This window comes from Crinia signifera, chromosome 5 (genome assembly GCF_055691185.1).
Source record: "Crinia signifera chromosome 5, ASM5569118v1, whole genome shotgun sequence".
Lineage (NCBI taxonomy): Eukaryota > Metazoa > Chordata > Amphibia > Anura > Myobatrachidae > Crinia > Crinia signifera.
The window spans coordinates 127,225,262-127,236,393 of record NC_139221.1 but is presented as its reverse complement, the minus strand read 5'-3'; positions in this window follow the sequence as shown (position 1 = coordinate 127,236,393).

The following is an 11,132-nucleotide window of genomic DNA, read 5'->3' as shown; positions in this document are numbered from 1 at the left end:
GACCTGGCCCCCGGGTTTTGTCGAGCCCTGCCTTACACATAGAATCCAATACAAATAGCAAAATTGTTATTATAGCGCTAATGGTGTCCACAAATGACTCCATATGAAATGTCAAAAATAATCAAAGGAAATGTCACCAATGATAATCCCCACTGGGGTAGGATTTCCGAGGTTTATCCTCCACTGACCACGTCCTCACAATAGTAGTGGGTATATGAAATGACAAAAATTGCAGAATATTGCGTAACTTTAAAAACCAGGTGGATTTAATGTAGATGTGCACTTAGCATGTAAAAACAATCGCTCAGCGCAAACTGCAGTCGCGGGGTAAAGTCCAAGGTTTAGTAGCCATCCAGTTCCGGATACTGAAGAAGCCAAGCCGTTGGTCCCACAACTGAAGTCCCGCTAAAGCAAGTAATGAAAGGCAAGACACGCCAAATGCATTTCGGACTGACAGGTAATTCCTCAGCAGCGTGTCTAATGTCCTGCCTGGCTCCCATTAATATGGTGCGTGATTAGGTACAATTACCTGATTAGCTTCTGCCTTTCGGTGGAGTTAACATGGCCTTGCGTTCCACCCCTAGCTTCCGGGTGCGTTCCACGCTCGCACAACCTTGCTTGTTTCCGATTTGGAAACATCAACAAATATGGCCGTGTGTTTCATTTATGGCTACCTTTGCGTTCCATTGCCCTAAACCACGGCACTGTACCAATTAAATACCATAATATTAAAAAACAATGATAATCATACATTGTACATTTCATTATATGGAAAAAAAACATTTAAAACATATCTTAAGAGATGGTCAGGAAGTACCTAAAAAACTCTTATAGATAAAATTTGATTATAATAGCAGCACTAAAAAATAGCAACAAAAGTGATTTATAGCAGCAAGAGAATATATATATATATATATATATATATATATATATATATATATATATATATATATATATATATAGGATAGGCTAATCAAGACAAAAGATGTTGATCAAGACAATTCAAATTCTCTGTTTAACCCCTCGGGAATCAAAGTGTTTAACCGGTGAATCCATTTCATCTCTGTCTGTGCCAACCGTTTATCCAGGTCTCTTGTATGCCATCTGCGGGAAATAAGTTGGATTCCCCAAAATGGGGAATTTCAATTGGCGGCTAGTTCTGCCTACATAAAAAAGGTGGCAAGAACACTCTAACAAGTAAATAATATTTTTGGAGTGGCATGTTATAAATTCGTTAATTTAGAATTTTTTTATTTTTTACTTCAAATTCAATCATTTTACGTTGTGTTACTTTGATAGATCTGCACATGAGACATTCTCCACATCGATGAAACTCTTTGGTTCTGATGCTTTGCCTTGGGCCAACATCGATTGTACTTTTCACTAAGTGATTTCTAAGTGAAGGTGCTTTTCTGTAGCTGAATACTGGCCTATCTGGTAATATGTTACCCAAAACAGGATGTTGTTTGATAAGATGACAGTTTTTCTTAAATACACCTTCAATTTTTGAATGAAGTTGGTTGAACTGTGAAATGAAGGCCCATTGGAATTTATTATCAGTAATATCTTTGGGCCTTCACTCCTTTCTATAGTTTCAATTTTAGTTTTTGCTGTATTTAAAATTTCCGAGGAGTACCCTTTAGCTCAGGGCTGGGCAACACCGGCCCTCCAGATGTTGATGAACTACACATCCCAGCATGCCTTGCATCATGTTCAGCATGGCCACATAGCAAAACTAATGCAAACCATCCTGGGATGTGTAGTTCATTAACATCTGGAGGGCCGGTGTTGCCCAGCCCTGCTTTAGCTATTAATCTTTCAGAAACCTCATCTATTTGCTGATGGCACACCTCTGGATTTGAACAATTCCTTTTTACTCTAGTAAACTGGCCATAAGGAATTCCTTTAAGCCAGTTACTGTGATGCTGACTTGTTGTCTCAATATATCCATTAGAGTCCGTATGTTTTCTGAATGTTTTAGTGTTGGCCTTTCCATTTTTAATATAGATGGTAAGGTCTAAAAATGATATTTCTACAGGACTGGTATTAAAAGTTAAGTTAATAGGAAAAATCATTTGAATTAAGAGAATTACAAAAAGTTAAAAGACTCTCCTGACCATCTCTCCAAACAAAGAAAATGTAATCAATAAAACGCTGCCAGAGCACCAGACCCGCCCCCAGGATGCCCCCCTCTCAAATCCCAACGTGTTCCCAATAGGGCATGAACAAGTTGGCATAACTGGGGCCGAATCTGGTTCCCATGGCAGTACCCACACACTGCAGATAAATACTTCCATCATGGTAAAAAATAATTATTAGATAAAATAAAATCAATACTTTCTAAGATAAAATTTTTCAACTGCATTTAATGAGGATGCATCAAGAAAAAAAGGAGACAGCTTGTATGCCTTGGTCTTTTCAAATAATTGTATAAAGACATTTTTTGTCTTGATCAACATCTTTTGCCTTGATTAGCCTATCCTATATATATGTATATATATATATATATATATATATATATATATATATATATATATATATGCTTGTGTGTTTGGCCGGCACTCCCAGGAGCAGGTCCAGATATCTGCTGACCCGGTGCCTTCCAGTATGGACCCGTGGGTCCCAATGCAGGGGATCGAATGATCAGGCGGCACTCTCGGATTTAGTGTAAGAACTTCAGTGGAAATTTATTGCTCCAACATGTTTCGGGCAGCGTGTGCCCGTCCTCAGGGATCAATACAACAGTGCTAGCAAACATGATTTATACACACAACCAAGTGAAAAAACCTCCCCCTGTACGCCACATTTCCCCGCCCCCTCTCACCTGTGATCCATTGCATACCTGCGCTCCCGCTCACTCACAGCGTCCACCGCTCCGTCGGGCGCCATTAGGGAGGCCGTCGCCATGTTCAGCATTCAGCCACTCCCAGTGACTCCCTCCGACGTCAGCGTGCGTCTCATTGCGCTGCGGTCCAGCTTGGGAGTCAGGCCTCGCTCTGGATCCTGTGGGGGGACGGTTACCATGGGGACTGGGGAAAAACAAACAATAACAAATCAATGTAAAACGTGCATACTATTATAAGTGCTATAGAATTAAGAGGCTGCTACAGCCATAAAAGAAGCGTACAAATCGCTAATACAGTGTTAAAAGATGAAAAAATATTAGAAAATACATAAAGACAAGTAAGACAATTAAAAGCTTGCAGTTAAGGTATTCTGTGTTACCACTGTGATCGCAGGATATGTAAATTGGCCATTTATAAACGCACAAAAAGCAATGTGCCTATACTGATCCATATAAAATAATACTCTTGTGCCAAGGCATATCCTTTGCAGTGGTACACAATTCTCTAGGGGCTCCATGGCAGCATGTTTCACTTTAAGATGAAGTTTTTAATACATATTATTTTTACAAAAAATGATACATTCCATGCTGCTCATTTAACCCCCTAGGAGAGAGGGTGTCCAAGCGGTGGATCCACCTCGCCTCCAATTGCAGAAGCATTCTTTTTCTATTGCCCCCCCTAGGTGGTTCAGGTACTTGGTCTACAATTTTAGATCTGATGCTTGCCACACTGTGTTTCTTTTCAGCACAGTGCCTTGCAACCGGCTGTTCGCTGCGGCCCGTCATTAAGGCCTGTCTGATGGCAAGGCGATGGTTCGCCATTCTTTCTTTGAACTGACACTCTGTCTTGCCCACGTAGTAAAGTCCACATGGGCAAGACAGAATGTATACAATGTATCTGCTGGAACAAGTGACCGAATGCTGGATCTTAATTTTCCGGCCTGTGTGTGGGTGGCTTATTGTGCAATGGATCACAGGTGAGAGGGGGCGGGGAAATGTGGCGTACAGGGGGAGGTTTTTTCACTTGGTTGTGTGTATAAATCATGTTTGCTAGCACTGTTGTATTGATCCCTGAGGACGGGCACACGCTGCCCGAAACATGTTGGAGCAATAAATTTCCACTGAAGTTCTTACACTAAATCCGAGAGTGCCGCCTGATCATTCGATCCCCTATATATATATATATATATATATATATATATATATATATATATGAAAAGGAAATAAGAGTTCAGAGTGCGCTACCAGAAATTACACAGTTTTTTTAAAACACAGTATGATTTAATATAAAAGCCTTATAGGCAATACATAAAAGTACAGAAATACAACAGCTTTTTTATTGCAGCAAGTTTCTGTTATTCCTTGGTGAAGCAGGCCCAACGCGTTTCGTCATGGAAATGACTTCATCAGGGGCTTATATGTAACATTTTTGACAACCAAATGGCACTTTATACAGGGTTTCATTTGTACATTTAGAATGAAAACATTTTTTCCTATTTTCATTTTTTTTATCTGTATTAAATTCACAGTGCCATTTGGTTGTCAAAAATGTTACATATAAGCCCCTGATGAAGTCATTTCCATGACGAAACGCGTTGGGCCTGCTTCACCAAGGGAATAACAGAAACTTGCTGCAATAAAAAAGCTGTTGTATTTCTGTACTTTTATGTATTGCCTATAAGGCTTTTATATTAAATCATACTGTGTTTTAAAAAAAACTGTGTAATTTCTGGTAACGCACTCTGAACTCTTATTTCCTTTTCATCTCTAAATCCACCTGGGTCCCGCCTAACAGGGGATCCTCAGAGTTGCTGCAACAAAACCGTTGTGCGCGGTATCGGGCTCCCCTTTGTCTTTTTTTATATATATATATATACATACAAATTCAATCCGCGCAAAGTCAGTTACTATGACTTTAAGGTATAAGTCCGTCTCCAAATGAGTAGTGCAGCTCAACTTCAACAAAGGCTTGTCTCAGCCTCGAAATCAGGTGCATATGCATACCTCCCAACTGTCACGATTACAGCGGGACAGTCCCGATTTTCGGGTCCTGTCCCGCTGTCCCACCTGCGGCAGGCATTGTCCCGCTGCGGGGGGTGGCAGTTGGGAGACCCCCCAATCTAATAGAATAGACGCTGTGCGCATGCGCACAGCGTCTATTCTCGTATGAAAATGAGGTTGCAGCTAATTAGCATAAGCCACGCCCTCATTTGCATACGCCCTGCGCGAGTGTCCCTATTTCCCCAACACAGAAGTTGGGAGGTATGCATATAGAAGAGAATAAGAAGGAGCGCACAATGAGTGAATTTAAAATCAATTTACAAAAAAATGTCATATCTCACATACAATCTGGATGCGGGAGAGCGACTCGGGCAGATGGTAAGAAGAAGGACAGCGGCATCAGTGTGTTCCACCAGGAGAGCTCAGACGGGACAGGATCGAGTACGTTGTCCCGTCTGAGCTCTCATGGTGGAACACACTGACGCCGCTTTAGTAAATTGATATCCAGCACCTTGATAAAAAGGCTCACAGCCTTGAAACATCGGTATACACCGCTGCAGTCCTGTCGTTTTTTTCAGAGTGCTGCCGTCACCCCCATTGCCATACATAGGGTGGTCGATACTGGCCACTTCTTAGGAAGGCACCTGACATAGATTGTTTTTGGACATCCTGCACCTCTCCTGGAGTGCCACCCTACGTATTGCTATATATATATATATATATATATATATATATTCCAGTTGCGGGCGGCACTCGGAGGATTTATGAATAAGTCAAACACAGACTATCGATATAGCCAACGTTTCAAATCTTTACTCGATTTTTCGTCAGGGATAATACAAAGTAAGTACAGTAATTACCTTTATACCGTAGAACACCCAGTGAGAGCAGCCTCCCGACAGCAGCATGCAGATCGCCCCATTCTGATGACGACACTGCTCATTGGTACTTCCTGTGTATGGACCGCACTCAGCTGGTCGCATAGTTTGGTGGAACGCACGCTATGCTTGGGGTTACCCTAGTAACCTGTATCCGTGCTGTGCGTCCAGAGTTACGGGCGCAGCAGCCGCTGTTTGGGAAAAAGAGAAAAGTGATGAGAAATATCTCAAGAAAAGAGTGAAAATTACGTGAAAAGCATGTTTTCAAAAAAGTGTAATAAACGAAGGAATCACATCTCACAATATTGGGTCACAATGTCAATCAATGTATGTAAAGTACATAATAAACAATTAATGACGTCACTGGCAATTAATCACGCTATATTGTAACATAATTAAATGGTAATCAATTAAGGAAATGTCCTCTGCTCAGATTGCCCATTTGTGCGGCACACAAATCGTCCATAAGAAAGTTAATATTAGGGACATAAAAAGATCGCGGAACATCGGGATTTAGGGGCAAAAAAAGGGGGAAAAAATGGGAAAGAATGTTTTCAGAAGAATGGTGTGAAAGAAAGTTGTTCATTCAGCCCTCTCGGGGCGACGGTGTCAAGTCTCAGAATCCATCGAGCTTCCCGTTGTAGAAGTCGCTTCCCACGATCACCTCCTCTTGTAGAAGCTTCAACTTGGTCTATTAGTTTATATCTCAGCTGGGCTAAGGAGTGTCTTGCAGCTTGAAAGTGACGAGCTACTGGTTGATCGGTTGTAAGACCTTCGCATGCATGCCGGATGCTGGACCTGTGTTGTCCGGCTCTTTCCCTAAAGGTGCATATAGTTTTTCCGACATAGGCCAATCCGCAGGGACATTTAATAAGATATATTACATATCTGCTTTGGCAAGAAAGAATTTGCTTTATTGGTATATTCTGGCCAGAATGCGGATGTGTGAAGGTTGCACCGATTTCCATGTGTCGACACGTGGCGCAGCCGACACATTTGTAGCAACCAGGGCGCCTTGATAGGAAGTGTTGGTCAGGCTGGGGTGATATTTTGGTGATGTCATTCTTCACCAACCAGTCTTTTAAATTCCTGCCTCTTTTTTGATAGTTAAGAATTCTACTGTTGTGCAGTGGTTTTAAGCTTGGATCGCTGGATATGATTGGCCAAAGTTGCTTAGTCGTTTTGGAGATTAGCTTACTTGCTGTAGAGAATGTGGTGACAAATGGTAATAAATTTTGGTTATTCTGTGCTTTAGTTTGTAAACTTTGTGCACGACTGATGGAAAGTGCCCTTTGTTTAGCCGCCAGAAGTTCCGTTTTTTTGTAACCCCTTTGAATAAATTTGTGTAATAAAGTGTCCATTGCAGCCTCGGCTCTATCCTCACGGCTAGTTATTCTCCGTATCCTCAGAAATTGTGAAAAGGGGATGCCTTTTTTCATTGAGGTGGGATGATGGCTGTTTGCATGGAGGAAAGTGTTGGTGTCAGTCGGTTTAGTATAGATGTCCGTCATGAGCTGGTTATTTTCTTTGGTGATCATGACATCCAGAAAGTGGACTTGGTTTTGACTGCATTCGCATGTGAACTTTATGTTGGCATCCATTTGGTTAACAGAAAGCATGTTGTCATCAAATTCTTGTTGTGTGCCCGTCCAAAGTAACAGGATATCATCGATAAAGCGGGTAAAGAAAAGTATCTGTTTTTCCATCATGGGGTTATTCAGGAAGAGTTGTTTTTCAACTGCAAACATATGTGCATTTGCGAAGGCCGGAGCTGCGTTACTCCCCATTGCACACCCCTGTCGTTGGATGTAGTATTCCCCATTGAAATAGAAAAAATTTCTGGTTAAAGTTTTTTCTAGTAATGCCAAAAGAAACTTAATTGCCGGTCCCTTGTAGTTGTCATTGTTAGCCAAGATTGCTTCTACAGAATTTAAGCCTGCGTTGTGCGGGATATTTGTATAAAGGCTTACAACGTCGATGCAGCACAGTATACAATTGGTTGGTAATTCACCTAAGTTTTGCAATTTTAGCAGGAGATCAGTGGTGTCTTTTAGGTACGTTGATTCTGCTTGAATTACTGGTTGAAGCCAGTAATCAACATATTTAGCAATTGTGCTGTATAAAGAATCCCGGGCCGAAATAATTGGCCGTCCGGGCGGTGATGTCAGGTTCTTATGTATTTTTGGCAAACTATACAGTAGTGGAACTACTGGGTACTCGACAGTCAATGCTTCAAGGGTTTTCTTGTCGATGATACCTTCACTTAACGCATGTTTCAAAATATTGTCAATTTCACGCTTGAAGGTGATTGTTGGATCATGACCGATTTTGTCATAGACAGTAGTATCGCTCAATTGGCGGTCCAGTTCAGCAATGTAGGTTGCTGTGTTTTGGAGGACGATTGCACCTCCCTTGTCAGCGCTCCTGATTGTGAGGTTTTGGTTCGCACTAAGTTTTTTGAGTGCGTCCACTTCATTTTTGCTTAAGTTGTTAAAGTTGGGGCCGATCATCTTTGTAATTGGAGCATTTTTCATGACCGTCTCATCTAGTAGCCGATTATAACACTTGATGGATGGGTTATGGCTTTGTGGTTCGAAGCTCGATTTTTTCTTAAATGGATGGGTGCTTTGTGTGTCCGATTGGTTGGGCAATTCACTGGAATTAGCAAAGAATTCTTTCAGTTTAAGGTTCCGATGATGTCGGCTGAGGTCGACTTTCCAGTCTAATTCATTCCAGTGTGTTGTAGGGACGTATGACAGTCCTTTATTTAAAAGATGGGTTTCCGTGTCAGAGAGTTGATAATCGGACAGGTTTACTACCAGGTTGGTTATTTTGCATTGCGCTTTTGCCGACCTCTCGCTCTGCCCACCGCGGCGGGTGGTTTTCCTCCTGCGCCTGTGCGGGTCATTACCCCTAAAGGGGGTCTTCTCTTGTTGGATTCATTGTCACTTTGTGTAGAACTGTTACCGCCAGTGGTTTCAGATTCTGGATCACGTTGGCGGTACGGGCGGCGAGATCTGATCTGGCGCTGGTGTCGAAAGGGATATCTGCCTGTAGCCCATGGGTAGACAGATTGTTCCTGGTAGTCCCTGTCGACTGTTGTTAATTTGGTCTTTTTATATTTGATTAGTTCTTTTCTGTAATTGTCCAGGCTGGTTTTTAATTTCTCCAGCCAGGGTTCATTTTTATCGTCGTTTAGCGTTGGGATAGCAGTTTGTTCGAGCTCAGCAATTTTGTTCTTAGTTTCATTCATTACTTTGGTAGCCTCTTCAATAACAAGGAGTATGAGGTCCATTGAACATTTGTTAAGCACTGCTACCCAACGGCGGCAGAATTCAGTACTATTCCTGCCAATCGTGGGAATGTTTTTCAGGCGAAAGCCTCGGGGAATCTTATGTTCCCGGTGGTAGTCAGATAAACTGACGGCATGGAGGTGATAATCTACCTCCTTCTTTTTGAGTTTTAGTAGAAGGTGATATAGGTCCTCATTGGACTCTGCTCCAGCAACAGAACGCAGGGTTTCTTTAGATAATATGCCGGTTCTCTCTGAATCTGAGAAACTGAGGAAATCTCCTATGTCCAGGTTGATGGCTGAAAAGCCGCTGACTGTAGGAGCTTGCGACATTGTAGTCCAATTTGTTCAGGCGATGTGTATTCGTTTGGTGAAATAATAAAATCACTCCCAAAGAGGGGGAGACGGGTATCTCTGAGAATGTTCAATCCGAAAATAGTGGATGGTTGCCTTGTCCAAGTAAACACAAGTAAATTTGTGTACTTATTATATTTTTGTCCAGTGGACCGGCACTCCATAAACCGTGTGGTATTGTACCTGGTTGCCTTCCCTTCAGTATCCAGTAATTGGACGCTGTATAAATATATTCCAGTTGCGGGCGGCACTCCGAGGATTTATGAATAAGTCAAACACAGACTATCGATATAGCCAACGTTTCAAATCTTTACTCGATTTTTCGTCAGGGATAATACAAAGTAAGTACAGTAATTACCTTTATACCGTAGAACACCCAGTGAGAGCAGCCTCCCGACAGCAGCATGCAGATCGCCCCATTCTGATGACATCACCAAAATATCACCCCAGCCTGACCAACACTTCCTATCAAGGCGCCCTGGTTGCTACAAATGTGTCGGCTGCGCCACGTGTCGACACATGGAAATCGGTGCAACCTTCACACATCCGCATTCTGGCCAGAATATACCAATAAAGCAAATTCTTTCTTGCCAAAGCAGATATGTAATATATCTTATTAAATGTCCCTGCGGATTGGCCTATGTCGGAAAAACTATATGCACCTTTAGGGAAAGAGCCGGACAACACAGGTCCAGCATCCGGCATGCATGCGAAGGTCTTACAACCGATCAACCAGTAGCTCGTCACTTTCAAGCTGCAAGACACTCCTTAGCCCAGCTGAGATATAAACTAATAGACCAAGTTGAAGCTTCTACAAGAGGAGGTGATCGTGGGAAGCGACTTTTACAACGGGAAGCTCGATGGATTCTGAGACTTGACACCGTCGCCCCGAGAGGGCTGAATGAACAACTTTCTTTCACACCATTCTTCTGAAAACATTCTTTCCCATTTTTTCCCCCTTTTTTTGCCACTAAATCCCGATGTTCCGCGATCTTTTTATGTCCCTAATATTAACTTTCTTATGGACGATTTGTGTGCCGCACAAATGGGCAATCTGAGCAGAGGACATTTCCTTAATTGATTACCATTTAATTATGTTACAATATAGCGTGATTAATTGCCAGTGACGTCATTAATTGTTTATTATGTACTTTACATACATTGATTGACATTGTGACCCAATATTGTGAGATGTGATTCCTTCGTTTATTACACTTTTTTGAAAACATGCTTTTCACGTAATTTTCACTCTTTTCTTGAGATATTTCTCATCACTTTTCTCTTTTTCCCAAACAGCGGCTGCAGCGCCCGTAACTCTGGACGCACAGCACGGATACAGGTTACTAGGGTAACCCCACGCATAGCGTGCGTTCCACCAAACTATGCGACCAGCTGAGTGCGGTCCATACACAGGAAGTACCAATGAGCAGTGTCGTCATCAGAATGGGGCGATCTGCATGCTGCTGTCGGGAGGCTGCTCTCACTGGGTGTTCTACGGTATAAAGGTAATTACTGTACTTACTTTGTATTATCCCTGACGAAAAATCGAGTAAAGATTTGAAACGTTGGCTATATCGATAGTCTGTGTTTGACTTATTCATAAATCCTCGGAGTGCCGCCCGCAACTGGAATATATTTATACAGCGTCCAATTACTGGATACTGAAGGGAAGGCAACCAGGTACAATACCACACGGTTTATGGAGTGCCGGTCCACTGGACAAAAATATATATATATATATATATATATATATATATGTATA